Consider the following 19,981-nt stretch of genomic DNA (forward strand, 5'->3'; position numbering starts at 1 on the left):
CCTGACCCACACGGCTGTGGAGATGAGAAGGTGGCTCCTGGGTTCCCAGGTCTGGTTTAGCATCCCTAATCCTGCACCAGAACAAGGGGTGAAATGTGCTGCAACATCCTTCCCGTGGGGTATTTCCTCTTCCCGGCTGGTAAACCGTGATTACAGCGCGCTGGATGCCAACAAGGACAGGGGGAAAAGACAAGGATTGGTGAAACCACACCAGCCAGCTTTTAAACACGTGAAAGCTTGCCTCATCTATGCCAGATTTCATGCAAGAGTCTGAGCATTTTTCCTCCAGCACTGGGGTTTTCCTCCATCTCCTCAGACCCCAGCATTTTCTTAGGGGTTCTCACTGGCAGCTCCCCGCTGGGTGATTGCACCAGGAGCGGATCCCGCCTTCGGGGGTGGAATTTAAAAAAAAAAAAAAAAAAAAAAAAAAAAAAAAAGTGGATTTTCAGCTGGCTCCGCTCCCAGCCCATCTGCAGCTGTCCTGGCACGGCATCGTGGGCAGCACGGGGTAGGGATGGGTGGCCAAGGGTTGCTAAATGAGTGCTGTAATTGAAGGCACCGGCACCAGCAGAGCACGAAACTGCTGCGTGTTCCCAGGCAGGAATTTCCCCAGCATTTTATCAGCCTCTTGAAGAGAACATTCCCCCCCCGCACCCCCCCGCCCCATTTCCAGATCTACCGTAAACGGCATCCATCAGCTGGATGGAGCACATCCTCCCTGCAGTCATTACCCTGCCCTGGGCAGGCATTTACTAGAAACACAGCAAATGGAGTTCCCCCGAGCTTTACCCACCGGCTGCGTCTGCTCTGCCTGGCAGTGATACCTAAAAGACTTCGGGGAGCTTGCCACAAGGCTTCCCTGCAGGAAGGCGGGTGCTGGATTAATGGGATGTGGTCACAGGGCTGCTCAGGGGTTTTGGCGATGCAGGTTTCTCCTGCTAAGCTTGACCCACAGCCCCTGCCAGCTAAAAGGAGCGCAGTGAGCTGCATGTAGGTGCCCCAGGCAACGTTCCCCTTGCTCCGAGGCAGAGGGGTGCTACCCAAAATCTGCTCCCAGCCTATGAGCCTTGTACTGGGGTAGGAATAAGAAATTTTGGTGGATGCGGAGAGCTTTGAACTCACCCATTTGGCTGCCACAACCACAGACGTGAGCACTGTTGCTGGTATGGAGGCACAGAGAGGGGACAGGCAGCAGGGCCACCGGCAGTGGCACAGTGTCACTAACTCCTCACCTACAGCTCATCCCCCCAGCCCCAAGGACGAGGACAATTGCCAGCAGCCGGTGCTGTGGGTGCATCCCTTTGATGATAAACCCCGGTCCTTGACCCGGCCGCTTGACTAAAACAAACAGAGCTCAACAAAACCTCCACTGACTTCAGCAGATGGCACTTCCAGCAGTTCATCGGGGGAACTGCTGCCCAGCTGCATGCACGATGCCTCTCCTGCGTTTCACCTGCAGGATAATGTTCAACATTTTATCTGCAGGAGAGATACGACAGCTGGAGAAGCATGGAAGACCACCGAGCATCTTTTTGTTGTCCCATTTCCAAATCCATCCCACTGATCCCATTCATGTCAAGGACGCTTCACTTTCTGAGCCTAGAATTGCCATTCCTCCCCTGCCCATTGAACATATTTCCCAAATTCCTCTTTCAGCTTTGTGTTAGCATTTTAGAGATATATAAGCATATACATACTTTTTAGCTTAAATTATGTAAAAATATAGGGCTGGCCCAAAGGGAGGAACCATTAAGAAAATCAGAATATAAACCTGAAAATAGTTTTTGGGGAATACAGAACAATTTTTAAAGTAAAAGAGAAAATAATTTATTTTTTTTTAAGGGGGAAATGGGTACCCCAAAGGTGTGCCATGAAAAAATAAAGTCAGGCTGTGAGCTGCCTTGTTGGCCTTCACTTGTGTGTAGTTCATGGCCAGCCACTGGCTTGGTATCTGCGGGGAAAAAACCAAGCCAAGAAATTTGCTGCACATTTGACATCATTCAGATGGGCTTAAAAAGAACCATTTCTTCAGCTTTTGAAAGTGGTGTATTATGCCCCTACATTTTATCCCAGAGCAACGGGACAGAGGATGCTCAAGAGGAGCTCGGGAATCCATAGCAAGCCACGTTCATGTGGGATTAACCCAGTTCAAAACATCAGCTTTTGAGTCTAACTTCTTGCTTCCAAATCACGCCTTTTTGAATGAGTTCACTTTCAGGAAGCCATCCCATATGCTCGCCTCGAAAAATGTTTGTCTCTGGCTTGCCTCCAGCAAATCAGATAATTGAGAGTTTATAAGTTCATAACTTGAGCTGAAGTCAGAAAGTTTCATCTTTCATTTTCCAAAGCTGATTCATGGCCAGCCTGGACCGAAACATAGGCTTGCTTCAAGTTTGCTGTCATTTCAGGGTTCATTTGCAGTTTAAAACGATGCTCTGGTTGCACCCGCTGTCTCCCGTGCTATCATCCAGACTCGGCACTGGCACTCGTGCTCGGAAACACCTGCGTGGTCCCAACTCATTGACCTGTATCGAGAGGAAAGCCCCCAGATTTGCTGCCATACTCCAGATTCAAAGGAATTTCAAGCCAGGATTTTGGTATAAGGGCTGCCCTGTGCCTGAATCATCAGCATCAATGACAAACACGGGCAGAGAGCAGAAACAGGGCAGCAGAGCTGGGGAAGAACATCTTGGACTTATTTTATGGGCTCTGAAGGAGACATTTGAGCTTTTCCAGTTGCCCCCTCTGCTACATTGCTACAAGAACTTAAGCTTCCTAATTTCACTGAACCCAGCTGTATTTCTGGTCTGCAAAGTAAACAAGAAGAGAAGCGAGCTTTTTGGCTCCCTTGGAAACTTTGCAATCCAAGAAAATCAGATGAAACATTCGAATATGCTTAGGTTTGTCCATCAACAGTCTTGATTTCTTAGGGACCTGACCCTGCGTTCAAACTGACCAACGCTGCACTGACAGCAATATTTTTGGGTCCTGTGTGAAATACGCCTGCAGTGGCCCCGCTGCCAAGTCTTGCAAAAGTTCCCAGGCCATGGGGCTGCTGCTGGCAGTAGGGAGCCATCCACGGAGGTGCATCCATTGCTGAGTTCACTGGGTTGCCAAAATGTCCTGGGTCACCAGGGAAGGGGCAGAAGCAAGGATAGACATGCACCATATTAAACTAATCTTATAATATCTTACCCTGGTAACTTTTGAAGGTCTCCAAGTAGGAGACTCCACAACATCTCGGGCAACCTGTGCCAGTGCTCAGCTACCCGCACAGCACAGAAGTGCTGCCTGATGCTCAGAGGAAACCTCCTGAGCTCCAGTTTGTGCCCACTGCCTCTTGTCCTGGCACTGGGCACCACCGACAAGAGCCTGTCTCTGTCCTCTCTGCAGGCGCCCTTCAGGTGTTTGTGCACAATGACGAGATCCCCCTGAACCTCCTCCTCCTCAGTCTGAGCAGTCCCAGCTCTCAGCCTCACAGGAGAGCTGCTCCTGTCCCATCTTTGCGTCCCGTTGTTGGACTCCATCCAGTAGGTCCGTGATGGATGGACAAAATTCCTGCACCCGACTACATGGAAATATCTCAGCTGTCCTCCTCTTGGGAAATTAGCATTGAAACTACACATCTAGAGTTAAAGGATATAATTTCCTCTCTCTGCCCTGCCCACAGTCATTTGATGACACAGACCACACGTAGGACATCCCAGCCCATCCTGGAGACACAGGCCTTCCCACCCAGCTGCTGCTTTCCAGCTCCAAGCAGTGGGACGACAGCAGCCAAATCCTCCTTCGGGCAAAGGGAAAAGCACCCCACAGTGTGGTGGTCACCCCAAATCCTCCATGGAGGCTTGGAGGCAGAGCCCATCAAGGCACGGAGCAGGCCTATTCGTAGCGAGGGATGAGGCATCTGGCCGAGCCTGCAAGGTGGAAAGTTCAAGTGGATTGTGTTTATTTGGCTTTGCAGAGAGCAGGCGCCCAGCCTGAACGTAGGCCAAGCACCTTCCCATCGCAGGAAGTCTTTAAATAACCACCAGTGGTCAGGGCTTTGGTTTTACAGCTCTGCTGGATGAAAACCCGGCCCTCGCCCTACGTCTGCTTCAGCTATTTCCTTGGGTACACAAGGTAGCTGCTCACCTCCCGACCTCCTGGGCCTTCGTCATACCCACCAGGACCACAAGCTTCATGAAAATTTGCTAGAAGCAGAAAAATCTCTCTCAGCATAGGCATGAAAACATCCTTCCTCCCTTGTGTGAGAATTTTTACTTGCTTCACTACTCTTTTGTGAGACTTAGTGACTGACTTCACTTCTTGGGTCTGCCATTAAGGCCCATTCTTAACATCTCACCACATTTAACGTTCACCTGAAGCGTTTCTGCACCACCATAAAGCGCTCCTCGCCAGTTCAGATGGTTAAAACAGAGAACGAAGAAGAAAATCCTCCCCTGGCTGTTGGCACCCCCTCATTCCTCCACCTTCTCCTCCCTCAGGATTACCCCATCCTCGTTGGAGAAACTCCTTGGGGGCATCCAGCAGGGCCTCTCCCGCGGTTTTTGCCAGCGGGACTAAGAGGCAGATAACGCCCATCGCCCCTAAAAGGCTTTCTTCTGTATTTACCTTGGGGATTTGGAGCCAGAAACCTTGCCAAGACCTCGGCTGAATGGGTCACCCAGCAGATCCTGCTCTACAGATGGAAAGTTCCCAAAGGCTTTTTGCTGGGAAGCTGGGCTAGTTTGGGATTTTGGCAGTGCAGGCTTGCCAAGACTCTGGGGGATGGAAATGAGTTTTTTACCTATAGCTGTCATTAACAGATTATCCTAAAATGACAGCTGGCAAGAAGAGGCTCTGTAAACAAGCAAAAGAGCTTTTTACAGTCGGAAAACAAGACCTCGCACTGACCTCCTCCCGGGCAGATTCACTGGGGTGCAACAAACCAGGATTTTATTTTAAACCACGCTTGTAAAAAATTAAAAAAAAAAAAAAGCTGCTTCCTTGACACTCAAGTCAGGTAAGGACACAGTGGGCTATTCTGCCTTATAAATAAGCCTGCTCTTGTATACACGTGTTTTAAAATAAGCTTATGAAATGTAAACACGCAGGCCTTAAAAAAAATAATAATTCTCCCTCATTGAAACCATTTAATCGGGGCTGAGCCAGGCTTCCTTCTCTGCTTCAGAGCTCTGCACAGGGAATGCTAACTTAGACCCAGGAAACCCCACAAACACCACTCCCACAAACACACACTTCCATTTGCAATTGTTCAGCCCTCCCATCCCTTGAAGGGTTGGCCCAAAAAAATGCAAAAAAGAACAAAATCAGGTGTTTTTCCTGAGGACCACCACTGGAGCTGCACTTCTGCCTCAGTTTTGAAGCGCGTGGTTATGACAAGGAGGGAAAGGGCTCCCTCCAACCCATGTGTAGCATAAGCACTTGCCATGCTGCCTATTTTCTTTGCGCTATTAAGACTGATGATTTTTCTATTTGCCCCATTCTCCTACACCCCACCAGAGAAGACAGCCACCAGGAAATCTGGGCTGTAAAAATAAAACTCAATTTTGGCTTTGGAGGAGCAGGTGCAAGGGGAGAAGCTATTTTTAACCCTTCTTTTGCAAGGAGGGAATGCCGGGAGCCCTCTGAGCGGGGCTTGCCCGTGTTTAGGAGATCAATTTGGAGGTGGCGAATGGGTCTGACGGGTGGTTAATCTTGGTACTGGGTGCTCGGGGCCGGAGGAGCAGACATCAAAGCATTCCTGCAGCTGCTGGGGAAAAGGGAGAGGCAGCAGCTGGCGGCTCTGCCTACTCCCTGCGTGGCTGCTGGGGCAACACAGCTCTCCACGGCCAGGGAAAGCTACTGAGATGTCTGAGTAAACTTCTGGAGCCAGATCTTCCTGGTGGATTTGTCGCATTTCCATCCTACTGCAAGCCCAAGGGGAGAACCACGAGGAGAGAAGCTGGGGATGCCCAATGGGAAATACAAGCCCAATGGAGACCCACCACTGCCACCAGCCAGAGAAGATGTGACTTTTTTTCCATGCCAGCTAGACCTGGACAAACACCATTTAGCCTTTGCATTCACTCCTTCTCTAATTAATACAGAGACAGAGGGCTGAGGAGCAAGCCAGCTTCTGGAAGTATCTCCCCATCCCTCATACTAACTACAGCAGCAGCACAGGACACCCACATCCCTATTTTAAGAGATTTATTTGCACACATCAATTGCACGAGATGTAAGTTATTGTGGTCTATGCCCGTTCAGACCATCTTTCCACCTCACCAGCCACCACTTGGCACCAGATGTTAACCAAAGTCCTATCCATGAGGATGGAGGACAGCAACCTTGAGGAACCAGAGTTTGGGTAGGAACCTTGCTGTTGTACGCATGCATTTAGAGACAGAGATGTTGCCAAGACAAAAACGTAGTTGAAGGGAGACAGGCAGTAGGAAAAGACCCAAATAATGGAGATAGGAGAGCACTGCACGGCTAGTTTCACCTCACTCTTGACTGAGTATTGGTTTGGGGGAATACTGCAAGACAAATACTCTAATTTGAATAAAAGCTAGAAATTTGGCTCACACTGAGTACTGCTGAAAGTTTTCTTTCATTCACTAGAGGCTCTTTTTACCCCTGTTCCACTGACAACCACAATGGTTGGCCAACAGAGGACATGAGTTTCCCACCCCAGCTTCCCATCTCTGTGGTGGGACCAAGCATCCAGGAGTCAAAGGGCTGGTCCCTCAGCCCCAAGGCAGATTCAGGAAGAATCAGCCTCCCCGATGGAGAAGGCAAAGGGTAAATTTTAGGAATTTGCCCACCACAAGTAGAATATCAAGTGCTAGTGAGGGAAATCGCAAGATGAGCTCCCAGCAAGCTCACAGGAACAGCAGCTGGTGTCCGTGTGTCTGTCCCAGGACCCAGAGCAGAAGCTTTGCCTACCGCAGGCAGGGGATGGATCAAACCTCTCACGAGCACGTTTGGCAGCGATCCAAGAGTTAACATCTGGTCTTGGAGATGAAGAGCACGTGGAGGGTTTAGCAGGACCTGACATCTCAAAAGGGTGGTTAAGGCGACTCTGTCAAAGGCCGGTGCTCGAGACTTCGCCATCCAAGGAACCATAAAGGGCCTTGGGCAGGCCGTCCCAGGGGACTTCTGGGTATGCTGCATGAACCTCCAATCCCATTAAAACTCCGGAGACCACAGAATCCAGCTCCTGACCTTCTCCAGAGCAGAGACGGCAGAACGTTTCCTGTTATTTATAGCAGCAGGAGAGTCTGATGGGAAAACCCCACTTGTGAAATGCGGGCCGCCTGCCATCGCGGCTCTGCGGAGAGCTGTCGGGCTGCTCCGAATTCTTGCCCGACGGACTACTCCACCCCTGCGCTGGTTTCACCGTAGGCAAGACCACGTCAGGAGGCCGTGCGAGACGAATAGGCACCTCAATCCCTCTCACTTGGTTGCAAAGAGCAACTCGAATTAAGGAGGCCAAGAAAAGTCAAGCATCCCAGGCAGGGGGGCTTCAGCTGTGGGGCTGTAGTAACCTGGCAAAACCTCAAGGAGCACATTTCAGCCACATGGGGCACAACCTGAACAAGGCTGCCCTTACCTTAGAAATGTCTGTCAGCCTCTCAAGGGAACTGAGGAGAGGGCACAGCCCCTTTGCCAGGTGCTGCCCACCTCCCTGCAGCACGGTGGGATGTGCGCTGGCATGTTTCCTTGCTGGCAGCTGAATTTCCACCACCCTGGCACACACCAAAGGTGCTTTCCAGCTCGCTTAGTCACTCAGGTGCAGGAAAGCTGGCAGCCCAAAGGCAAGCTCTTCCTGAAACAGGACGGGCTTCGCCGCGGGCTCGGCGGGCGAGAGCCGCCCAGCACTGGCCCCGTGCGAGACGAGCGTTTGCTGTCACGCTGTCGAGGAGGAATCCCATAGCTTCTGTTCTGGGCCGGCGCCAGCGCTGGTTTCTGCTTGCTTTCTGAGCCGAGGGAAGCGAGCAGATGGGCTGTTCGCTGCCGTGAAATCCTGTGAATGAACTCGCCAGCCGCGATAGGAACAGCCGGCTCCTGCTCTCGCTCGGCTGAGCCGCTCCGGCAGCTCTTCTCCGGCTGAAACGCAGCGGGTGCACCCGAAGTAGCCACAGACACCCTGTTACAGCCCCCAAAAACCCCACCAAGCTCAGGGATTGGCATGGGATGGTGAGCATCTCAAAGGCTGGAGCAGCACCGAGTGGCTGCTGTGGTTTAGGACCATGCTGGGGCAGCATGGGCCATGCTCCTGAACACGAAGCTCCTGCTCAGGGTTACGATGCTACGACTAGGATTCAGCTTGAGAGAAGAAATCTGGATTTAGGGAGCCAAGAGGTCGATCATGGTCAACAGAGTCCTTTCAGCAAACCCTAAAGTACCTAGTTTCACAGTGAGGACCTCCTGTGCTTCTGCCCCAGCTCCACTACTGGGGGATCCCCACGTTCCCGTGGCCACTGCGGGAGTCTGAGACCCCTGCATGCCTTATCCTCAGCAATAAAACCCCAACCCAGAGCCGTGGCCAGACCCTAAGTGTGTCTCCAAACACATCATGCCCTTGAGAGATGAAGGCTGGGGCTGGAAAAGGATCAGCGAGGGAGCAGGAGACAGCACGGTCTGCTGCGGCATCCCCTCCACCCGAGGTCCAGAGCGCCCTAGGCACCAGCCTTCAAATCTGCCGCCTGGCTTTCGGGGGAGCTTAGCGAGCCAAGGCATCCTGAAGGGATTTCACTCAGCTCTCTGTGGAGGTCTGCGAAGAGCACGGCCAGGTTTGCTCTCACTGCGCTGCCCTGGGAGATCTCAGCCGCTGTGATGGACAAGCTCCCGCTGAACGTCCTCGGGCTGTTTGCCTAAAACCCCAATTAATGACCCCGTGTTTTGTCAACAAGGTCCGGCCCCCAGCGAGTCCAAGACTCGGGGCTGGCTAACCTTTTTTCCACCAAACATGCCCAGGGATATTTTGACTCCCTGCCCTTGGGAAGTTTATTTGTGTAGGTCCTTTTCACTTCACAGCTTCCAGCAGCGGAAGGCGCTTTCTAATAGCCGGGGAAAGACTTCGTGGCTGTGGCCGGGGCTCCCCAGCGCTGGAGCTAGAAAAGCAGAGCACCTGCCAAAGCTGCCTGAGAGAGTCCAAGAGGCTTGTAATTAGCCTGGGAGAGAAACCAGGGCAAGCCTCACCCCCAGCGTGTCAGACGCAATGAGACCTGCAGAGAACTTGCAGGATTTCTTCTTGCTGGAGGTAAAATGTTGCTGTGGTCCCGGTGCCCCAAAATGAGAGGAATGGGGCACAGCAGAAAAAGCTGTCCCCACCTTCAGCCTTTTCAGCGTCACGTCATCCAGAAGGAGCTGATCCAGTGCCAGACCAGCTCAAGCAACATGCAGGACCACAGCTCTGCATCTGATGCTCCCAGGATTTCCAAGCATCGGTGGACGTAAGGAACGGATCCGAGAAAACAGCCTAAATTAACCTCTGCCTGGCACGGATTTCAGACTTTCCAAAGCGTTTCTCAACCTAGTTCCCCAGCGCCCAGGATGTGCAGGATACATCCCCCATCTCGGGCACACGGGGGAAGGCTCCAGCAGCTCCTCTTAGTGCAGACACTTCTGCTCCAAGCAGCCCAGAAACGTTTGCAGCGATTCAAAGGGACTGGATGAAAGGGACCCGAGCGAGCCTCCCATGCTGTCTGGGCTCTCCTGGAAAATGATTTGCAGATGCTACAACTGGCTGGCGTGCTCTTCACCCAGACGGAGCAAGCATCTGGCAGGCCCATTATTTAAGAGGCATTAGTGCCTCGCGCGAAGGGTGTGTCCTGGAGAGCCCCGAGATTTATTGTTCAGATATAAAGGGGCTGAGCTCCGTCCCAGGAGCACCGCAAGCAAAGGCAACGAGCTCCTTGTCACAAGAGCCAAACGGCTCCCGCTTATCGCGCCTGCGATTATTTGCACAGGAAGGGGAGGCCAGGAGGGCAAAGGCACCCCAGGGTGACGCGGGGAGGAAAGGAGGAGAAAGCCGTGGCTTTTAACAGCAACTGGGACGTTTTCTCCGGCACATTCCTCTCCTTCCAGTAATCTTGTGGCAGCCTGGAAAGATGGGTTGTGAAACCCAATTCCTCCCTGCCGGCAGCCTCACACGGGGATGGGATGGGGATCCGTCCTGCTGCAAACAGCACGGCACCCATAATTAAACTGGGTGGCAAGGAGAAAGCCCTTCCCACCGTGCATCTCCTCCTCAAACCTCCTGCTTGGAAGGGGGCTGAGTCTGAGCCCCCACGTCTGAGATCTGCACAAAGTGGAGGTGATTTGAACCAGAATAAGAGCAGCAGAGGCTCCCAAGCTGGGTGAGAACCACCAAAATTTCAAATGGATGGTCCATGGAGCTGAGCCCAGCCGCTGGCACATTCTTCCCCGTCAAAGCCACTTGGGAGGATGAGGAAAAAGCAAAACCCCTCAAGCTGGGGCAAAGGATACAGCCTGCTCCACGTGATGCAATATTTACCTCCTCCTGAGATTTGGGCCAGGTCAAGCATCTGCATCACTTCGGGCTGTCTTTGCTCAGGGCTCCAAAGTTAAATCCTTCGGGTTTCGGTGTAAATCCCAGCTGGGAGCAGGAAGAGAAGCGTAGTGGGATGCTCCAGGATGGCTCCTCGGGGGACCTGGCGTCTCCATCCTTCCATCAGGCCGTGCCTTGGCCTCTGCTTTCAATTAAAGCCGTGAATATTTTTTTTTTTTTTTTTTAGCAAGAAAGCCCTGAACCGAGCTCGCTAACGGCAGCCAGATGTGCTGCTCCTGGCAGCCGCAGGTGCACCTCGAGACGCGGCCAGCGCCAGCGGGCAGGTGGCTTCGCGGGGGAAACCAAGAAAAAAACGAATTTAGGGGCAGCTGCCAGCAAAGCCAGTCTTGTGGGTTCGAGCAAACTGCACCAAGCTGGTCCTGGATGCCTCGTGTTTGGGTGAGGCCCTGGGGCTGGAATGGTTTTATTTGGGGCATGCAATAGCCCTTGGCTCCTATTGTGCTCGCCTCTGCCAGGAAGATGTTGGTCTGGCTGCATTACAGCCGGCGGTAATTACATGCCGCCGATGCCTCCTCAGGAGCGAGGAGGGACAAAAAGGCAAGAGAAAACCGAAACGGTTCTGTGATGGGGATGTGGAAATCGCTCCTGTCCGGGGCGTTTTGTAAGCGCCGGCCGTATTCCCCGAAGGACACCGCTCCGCCTTGCCCGGCTATAAACACAGCGAGCAGCCTTCCCCCGCCGCCCCGAGCGCGCGGGCAAAACTCAAACCAGATGCTCCAAAATGTCTGGTCGCTGGCTTGAAGACATTTTCTTTCATCTGGTAATTGCTGCTTCCAAGAGAGAAGATCTTAAGCGGTCCTCAAGGCTCTTTAAGGATCTTATTTTTGTCCTTTTTGGACCTTGGAGCATCTTCTGCCTTGGTATCTGAGCCATCCTGCTGTCCCCATCCCCTCTCCTGGCTGGCTCGAGTGTCCTCGGCCCCGTTTGCACCCCTGGGGATGACTGATGGCAAACCCACTGCAGGAGGTGCCACCAAGATGGGCAGCACGATGCAAAAAAGGCCGGCCATGGGTTCAAAATGCAAACCCGAGACGTTATTTGCAGTAATTGCAGTGGCAACACTTCCATCTGAAGTCACACCAGGAAGACGTCGCCCCCTTCCCACTGCTACGGCTCTGCTCCTCCGAGGTTCGATGCGCCCAAGCCTGAAGTTGATCGAGGCACGTTTTTGCTGAGGATTTCCTCTCGTCTTCTTCGGCTTTTCTAGCTTTGACAAATAAACAGCCGGTCCTCCAAGCTCGGGCTCTTTGTTGCTTGCGGTTCCTTCCCCTTCGCTTCTAAGAAACGAGTAACGGGAGCGGAAGGGTTGCGAAACACGCCCCGACCACCCCCGGCTTCAAACACGGCGAGAAATCAAGGAAACGGGGAGAGAGGAAAGAGGAAGAGCAACCGCAGGGAGCTAACGGCCAGCTGCACCTAAAAGAAGTGCTGGAAGCTGTGGACGGCGATGTAGGCAGTGAGAAAACACGATGCCACCACCGCCACCAAGACCAGAGACGGCAAAAAGCGCAGGAGGCGATGCACAACGGGAGGTCCGGGCTGGAGGCGCGGTTGTAAAGGAGCCTGCGGGCTGCTCGGGGAGGATTTGGGGAGTTTAATGCCTGACATGATGTGCTAAAACCACCGCGGAACAGAGGAGAGATGCTCTGGGTGGAAACCCGCTCGCTGCAGAGCGATGCAACGGGTTCCGGTTTGCTCGCAGGAATCTGCTCAGCACCTGACATCGGAGAGGAGCGAGGCTGGGAACTGTAACACCAGCAGAGCAGCTTCGCTGGGGAAGCGGAGAGCCAGGAATAACCTTGCTGAGAACCGCAGGGCTCAGCTGTGCCACGGTGATGCCAATTTACGCACCGTTTAACGAGGGCATGGCCCTGCAGACGGATGCTGCAATGACCATGAAACCCTGCCTCAAACGGACAAAGGCTGATGCAGTTTAGGTTAAGCAGGACAAAAAAAAAAAAAACACATAGAAATCAGCTTTTACGTAAAGGAAAGCCTGGGGAAAATAAGGGAGCTGGCTGGTGACGGCGAGGAGGCTGGAGAAGTTGGGCACCTGGAGATTTCCAGGCAGGGGGGGTAGGAACCGAGCCCCACCTGCCAAGGAGAGGGTGCAAACCAGAAGGAGCAGCTCAGCATCCCCAGGAATGAGCGCCCAGCCTGCAAAAAAAGTGCAAAAACGCACCCACCGGCCGAGAAAACCCACAGCAGAGCCAGTGAACGTGGCAGCAAAAAGAAATGAGAGGGGGAAACGAGGGGAGAAAGCGGGAATTTACCACCCCCAGGGGGAAAGCAGAGCTCTGATGGCAAATCCTATGTTGGAGCAGGCTCAAATCGTGCCGAGTTTTGTAGGGTCTCATGCACGGAGCCTCGAGCCTGCTTGGTAAGGTTTTAATCACACCCTAACGAGCCGTGGATGGCCCTAGGCACCCAGAGGGGACCCATGCTAGGAAACGGCGTGGGTTTTGCTCTGACAAACTTAAATGCCATAAATCAATTCGGCTTGGGGGCAAAGCACCTGGCTCAGCCCCGCGCAGGAAACTTCTGCTTCGCGGGAGCAGGGCAGAGATTAGCATGGCCGGGAGCGAGCCCTCACGTCGCTACCCGAGGTCGTGAGCTGGAGGGAGAAGGAAGGACGTTACCGAAGGCTGCCTTAGGAAAACACCACCCTCTCCTTTGCCCAAAAAGGGTTTTTGCATTGCAAAAGAGGTGGGTGCTAAGGAAATCAGCTGAGGGCTTCAAACAGGAGCTGTCAGCTGGTGCGGGGCATCCTCCTGCAGGTCTGGGCGGTGTCATGGGGAAGTTGGGAGGAAGGAGAAGCTCGGCGAGAGCTCTGCATGGCCCAACGCAGGATGAGCATCTCAGCATCCCTACAGACGAACACAGAGCCTCCAGAAAGCGCAAAAAAAAAGTTCCCGGAGGATTTGCTGGGGCCCAAAGCGCTGTGGTCGTGCCCAGATCGTGCCCCGCGGCCGCAGCTGCCTGAAGGGATGCAAAGCGCATCCGCTGCGTTTCCTTCTGGTCCCTCTCGGGGAAGCTCCGCCGGGACTGAGAGGGGCGAAAAACCGAGATGAACTAAAATAAAATAAGATAAAGGCTCTGTTTTTCCAGCTGACGGGAGGAGGAGGGGAGCTTAAACGCCGCCTGGGCTCCGGGAAATTCGACTTCTTGGCTTCTCTTAAGACGGCAGCCCCGCTCCCCAGGCACCCTCCCAGCGGCTCAGCGCTAGCAGGGGGAACGGGAGCGAGTCGCGGTGCTATTTGTGTAAACGTTCCCTACCGGAGGGGAGCCTGGAGAACAAGTCCCCTTTTTATAGCGTGCTGTACGCTGGCAGCGAGCCTGCGAATGAGAAGGAATTCGGAGAGGAGCAGCAGCAACAACGACGACAAAAAAAAAAAAAAAAAAAGCCTAAGGGGTTGGAGGGATTAGGTCGGGAGGGAGAAGAAAGAAGAGAGCAAAGTGTGTGGTCGGAGGGATGCCACTTGGGGCTGGGAGTCCGGACCCGGCCGAGAGCACAGGGGCTGCTCCCATCCGTGGCAAAGCTCCCCCTGGGACTCGCAGGTCTCTGCCACTTCCCTGCCTTAGGGGATGCGTTGCTCCCACCTCCCTGCAGGAAAAAATAATAATTAAAAAGGAAAACAATCCTAATAATTAAAAAAAAAGGAGTTAAGGATTATTAAAACTCAGCCAGGCTGACGGACGGCTTGGCGAAAGAATGGGAAGGGAGCCTACAAGGAGCCGAGAAAGTCTTGAGATGAAGGGTGTATGGGGAGGAAAACCCTGCTGTAAATGGGTTCTTAGCGGGGTTTTGCCCCAAATAGGCTTGGCTCATCCCCAGCTCGCTCTTAGGGCAAAGAAGGGATGGTGGAGAAGAAGAGATGTGAGGCTGGATACGGCCCCGCTATCAGCATCCCTGTGGGGCTCCCTATAGTCTGGGGGCTATTTCCAGCCCGGCTGCGTTTGCACATTGTCCCTGTTTTGGGGTACCCAGCCTGTCCCCAGCTGCCCTTTGGTCATTTTTTGACCAACCCCCCATTTTTTTTTTTGCCTTCTGCACAAGCTGTAAATCTGGCACCCACCCACAGAGGCTGGGTAACGGGGCTGGATAAAACCTCCCCTTAAACGCCCCCAAAAGCCACCTTAAAAAACAACGAAACCGGGGGCAGCGGAGGCTACGGCTTTGGTATGAGAATTTTCATGAGCATGAGAAAAAAAAAAAATAAGACCACATTGCTCCAAAGCTCTTTTTTTTTTAAGCTTCAGGGGCTCTGGGAGAGCAAAGCTCGCTGCAAAGTTTGTTTTCTGTTGTGCCCACGTTACCAAGCAGTGCCGGGCGAGGAATGCGTGGCAAGGGGCGCCCGGCCCCCAGGGACGTGTGGGGACAGGTACGGTGGCACCACGAGGGCCACCGAGCCCCACGGGCATCTCCTGCAACCCCCGGGGGCCTCTCTGGGGTTTAGGGCAAGGTTTGCTTCCAGCAACGCTCCGTACCGGGTCGTCGCGGCGGGCACGCAGCTAACGAATAAAAATAATGATTTATACATTAAAACATTTTTTTTTTCTAGAGGCTGGGATAACGAAACCCATTCCCCCGGGGTTCTCTTCCCCACGGTGCCAAGGGTGCAGCGCGGTAGGCGGCAGCTCCCAAAGTCCTCCCCGGCAAAGTTCAAACCCTCAAATACTTGGAATTGCTCTCGGAGGGAATTTTATTCGAGAGCCGCTTTCGTGGCAGCTGGGAATTACCACTCCGCTCTGCCATTTCCCAGCTGCTGACCCCGTTCGCAAGGAGGGGGCCCCGCGCTGGCCGCCCTCCTAGGGGACATCGGGATCGCCCCGGACTCGCGGCCCGATTTCCCCCGGTCCCGCTGCATGGGAAAAAAATGCTGCAGGGCACGGCAGAGGGAAGAAAAATTAACTCCTGCACCCAGCTACAAAGTGTTCCCCTGCTTAGCTCGGAGGCAATGGGGTTTTTTAAGCCCCTGTGCCCTGGAGAAGGGAAAAATGCACCCAGCCACGTTGCTTCCCTGGAGCAAGAGTGGGGCTTGGAAGCTGCGACCCCAAAAACCCAAAGGCAACAGGCTGGGACCAGGTCTGCTCTGCATCTGCCGTGACCCCCCAAAACCCCCGTGTGCTTCTTCTCCAGCTGTTAGCTAGAAAACACCTTGTTCTTTAAATAAACTGAAATAAAGAGGGGGGGGGTCCTGAGCAAAACTGGTGGGGAGCCGGAGCTGGTGACAGGTCCTGCTTGAAGCCTGGAAGCACTGGGAGATGCCACCAAGGGGCTGGGGCCGTTCCTAAAGCAAAACCCCGTAGCCCCATCGCTCTCCCCCATTGCCCCAGTAGGGTTATGGGGATGTTCTCCCCTCCTCGCCTATCTCGGGGCATCTCGGCTGCTCTGCTTGGGCCTCCCGGAGGAGAAGGAGCCCTGGGAGAGGCGCGGAACACCCTCGAGGGTGTAGGAAGGGGGACACCCAACCGCAGCCCACCTGCGCGGCCGCGACCCCGGGTGGCGGCAGCCGCTAGCGTCGGCCCCCGCGGCCTTTCTTCTCGCCGCCGTCACGCTCGGCGGCCGGCTGTGGAAAAACACAGCGGCGAGGAGAGGCTTTGAGTGGCAGGTCAGAGCCGGGAAGGAAACGGCTCGGCAGGGAGGGCCGGGCTGGAGGACACGCGGGCGTTCCCATTTCGGTGCGCAGCTCCCAGGGGTGCCGCCGGGAAGCGGTTTTCTTGCCCAGCTCGCCCTCCCTCTGCGAGACGGCCCGGCGAAAAACGCAGCCGTGAAGGGACCGTGTTTGTGCCTCGGCCCGGATACCGAGATGCTTTGTTAAGTCTGTAATTAAGCAGCGCGACGCCGGGGGCTCCGAGCGGCCGGCGGGGTGCTGGGGGTGGCGCTGGCTCCGCGGGTACCGCCACCCGCCTTGCGAGCCCGGCCATAAAGGAAGCCATCGGGTGTCTTCACGTAACGCCTCGGGGTTAAAATAAAATAAAGAAATATAAGGAGAAAAAGGTCCAGGCAGGTAAACAGAGGCTGCTTAAAAACCAAGGAGTGAGCTTGAGACCTTGCCTCCGGCAATGCAGCAGGTGTAGGGGATTGGGCTGCTTCTCTTATTATTAATAGGGAAAATAATAATTTTTTAAATGAGAAAAAAACAGTTGTAGATTGGTAAGGGTGAAGAGCATCGGTTTGGCTCCTCAGCCAGCTCTCCCGGGGTTGAAAGGCTGCCTCGATGCCGTCTCCCCCAGCACAAGCCCGTGCGGGCACCCGGTGTCCGCCACCCCCCCTCCCCCCGGCTTTGCGAGGCGCTCGGAGGCAGCGGCGCTGCCAGCTCCCACGTTCCCCGTCTGATTAACTGCGCTGACGTCAAGAGGAAATCGCCGGGAACTATCGCAGAGATGACAGGGGACAGAGCTGCCATCGATCGGGCGCGATACCGCAGCGGGGAGACCCGCGCGGGCAAATAAAAAAAGAGCCTTCATCCCCTCCCCTTCCTCCCCTTCCAGCCCCCCTCTGATTCTTCTGAGCTACGAGGAAGGAAAACCGACACGCAACCAGCGTAGAGACGAAGGGAAAAGGATCGTTTTAAGATGAAAAACAACAAAACCTCGCCTTCCAGGAAACCATTTGGATGCGGACCCCGCGCAGCTGCAGCCGGGCTCCCCATGGCAGCCTCGGGCTCGGAAAGCAGGCGGAGGACACGGGGTGGGGTGGGGGGAGAAAGAAGGAAGGGGAGGGGAAGGGAAGGGGAAAAAGGAGCGATATCGCGGCCGCAGAGCTGCGAGAAGAGCCTGCTGGCACAGTGGTCCAGCGATCAGCTGAAATGCAGACGGTCACGTGCGGAGCCTGTCTGCTCCGCGCCGGGGCGAAGTGCACACGCTTCCCCGCGCCGCCGGCCCCCGACCCCAAGATTTGGCCCCGCAAGGTGACCCACGGGCTCCTCGCCGGAGCCGCTTTGCTGAGGGGGATTTCCCAGCCGTATCGCTTTCTTTTTTATATATATATTTTTTTCAATTTTCACCCCAGGCACCGTCTCGCACCCAAAAGGATGCTCCGGGCCCCGCAGCTCCGCCAGGACCGAGCCATCCCAAAAGCTGCCCCCGCCGCGAGCCTCCTGCCGTCACATCCCGGCGTGTTTCACCCTAAAACGCCACCTTTACACCCGTTTTGACCTCTACGGAAACCAGCAAGAGGCATTGGAGGCTCCCGGCCGGAGACGCGTTGAATTGCGCTAAAGTCGGGCAGATAGGGTCGGACTAAAAAAAGAACTCGGGGCTTTTATTTATTTATTTTTTTTTTAATTATTTTTTTTTTTTTTGGTAAGGCGGATTGCCTTTCACGCTGCCTATATTTATAGGTAGAGCTGTTGAAATTTTCAGGGCTCCTTGCCACAGGAATCCGGGCCCTTCTCGTGTTCGCCGAGTGGCGTAACCGGGTAAAACCGAGCCCGTAACGGGGCGGGCGGGCGCCGCTTGCCTCCATCAGTTTTGGGATCAAACCGGAGGGGAAAAAGACCCCCCCCAAAAAAAAACCATCCGAGTGGGTTTTTGGGACTTGCTCACCCCACCCGAGCCTTCCTGAGATGCAAACGGCGATGCTGCACCTCCAGAGGTGGGACAACCCCAATGCCCACAGGTCCCATGCTCCCAGCCCCCAGATTTGCCATTTTCTTCCCCAGCAGCACAGCGCGCTGCTAACCCCCCACGTTTCTGTTATTATTTTTTTTTTCCCCCCTACTGACACCACCAAAACACGTTACGCCCCGTCCGGATGCTAAACCTGCACTTCCCTCCCTACGGCGGATCTATTGAAGCCGAAAGCCAAACCGTAATTAAGGACATCGATAGGAGCCCGTGTTTACTGCCGCCTATTTTAACACCAAGCGCCGCTGGATTTCAAGGCGCCGATTTCCACCGCTGGCAAGGGATGATTAAGCTGGAAATGGGCCTAAATGCGGCTTTTTTGGTGGTTTTTTTTTTTGGATGTCTTTACAGGCACAAAGCAAAGAAACGCAGAGGATGCTTCTCGCCAGGGACTGGGAGCCGGCGCGGGATTTGCCGTTATCGAGGCGCGCGTAAAAAATGAAATTAAAGCCGGGAATAAAGAAAGGAGGGCGGAGGAGCTGACCTCCAGAGGTCCCCTCCCAACCTTTAAGCACGCTGTTGTTCCCCGAAAGGTTTCGCCTTCGGCCAGCGGAGCCAACGGGGCCGAAAAGCTCGCGGGGCTCCGGTGACACGGCTATTTTGGGCCTCGTGCGAGTGAGCACGAGGATTGCTCCCCCTGAGGGAGCGCGGGGCATTCCCCAAAGGGTAAAAGTCGCTTCCTCCACCTGCCCCGGTGCCACGTGTGATGGTCCCTGCTGGGATCTGACGTTCCCCCCCCCGTGCCAGGGGCTTGGCTGATGTACGGGGCTGCTGGCACAGCCAGCGCCTGGGCTGTTAACTCTGAAGCCTACTGACAACGCTCCTGGGTGTATTCGGGCGTCTGGCTGCTGGTGGGCATACAAAGCCCCCAGCTTTACGTACAAACCCGCCAGCGTTTCCCAGCACGCTATTAGCAACGATCCGACCAACAAATATACACGTACATATATAATCCGACCAAAAATAGCAAATGCAGCCACAGCGTGCAAGGCTCTGAGCACCGTGCAACGCTGCTTGCCCACCCGTGCACGGCTCTGAGCACCGTGCAAGGCTCTGAGCACGGTGCAAGCCTTACTGCACCGTGCCGCCCCCCGCGGCCCCCCCCGAAATTTCCAGGACCCCCGCACCGTGCAGCCCCCCTCCCCCACCGCCCCCTCCTGGCTCTCACCGTACCCACCGCGTCTCCCACGCGTGGAACGACCCCAGGCTGCCCCTGTATGCCCCCTCCAACCCCATTTCCCCCCCGTTTAACCCCATTCCCCCCCCTTTAGTCCCATTTCCCCCCCCCTTTACCCCCATTCCCCCCCCCTTTAACCCCCTTCCCCGTCCTCCCCGCCTCCCGGTTCTCCCGCTACCGACCTGCTCGCCGGCTCCGGCGGCTCCGGCAGCTCCTCCCGGCTCGGCCCCACGCCGCCCTCGCCGCCCCCCGCCCGCACATGCGGCCCCCGCCGGTCCCGGACCCGCTCCCGGTGCCGCTGCCGGTCCCGAGGCCGCCGCCGCCGCCGCTCCGCTCCCGTCCCGCGCGCGCGCCGCCGCCGCCGCTTTGGCCACGCCCCCTCCCGCTTGGCCACGCCCCCCACTCTCCCCGCTCTCGGGCCACGCCTCTCCCTCGTCACGTGGCGGCGGCGAGCCAACGGGGGGCGAGGAGGGAGGGGGCGTGGTTTCGGCGGGGAGCGGGGGGCGTGGTTCTGGAGGTGGGCGGGGTTATGAGGGGGTGGGCGGGGTTTCGGGGTGGGCGGGGCCGGCTGAGGGGAGGGAGGCAGGGAG

General features: G+C 55.1%; 1 protein-coding gene across 1 annotated transcript in view; it reads right to left on the minus strand.

Moving 5' to 3' along the window:
* The window catches only part of PTP4A3 (protein tyrosine phosphatase 4A3), a 36,472-nt gene extending 16,742 nt beyond the window's left edge, over positions 1 to 19,730 (minus strand). The window contains exon 1 of the mRNA XM_035318345.1: positions 19,574 to 19,730. The gene's annotated coding sequence lies outside the window, so the exon portion shown is untranslated. The remainder of the gene's footprint in view (positions 1 to 19,573) is intronic.
* Positions 19,731 to 19,981: the final 251 nt, after the last annotated feature.

This window comes from Oxyura jamaicensis, chromosome 2, assembly GCF_011077185.1.
Source record: "Oxyura jamaicensis isolate SHBP4307 breed ruddy duck chromosome 2, BPBGC_Ojam_1.0, whole genome shotgun sequence".
NCBI classification, from domain to species: Eukaryota; Metazoa; Chordata; class Aves; order Anseriformes; family Anatidae; genus Oxyura; species Oxyura jamaicensis.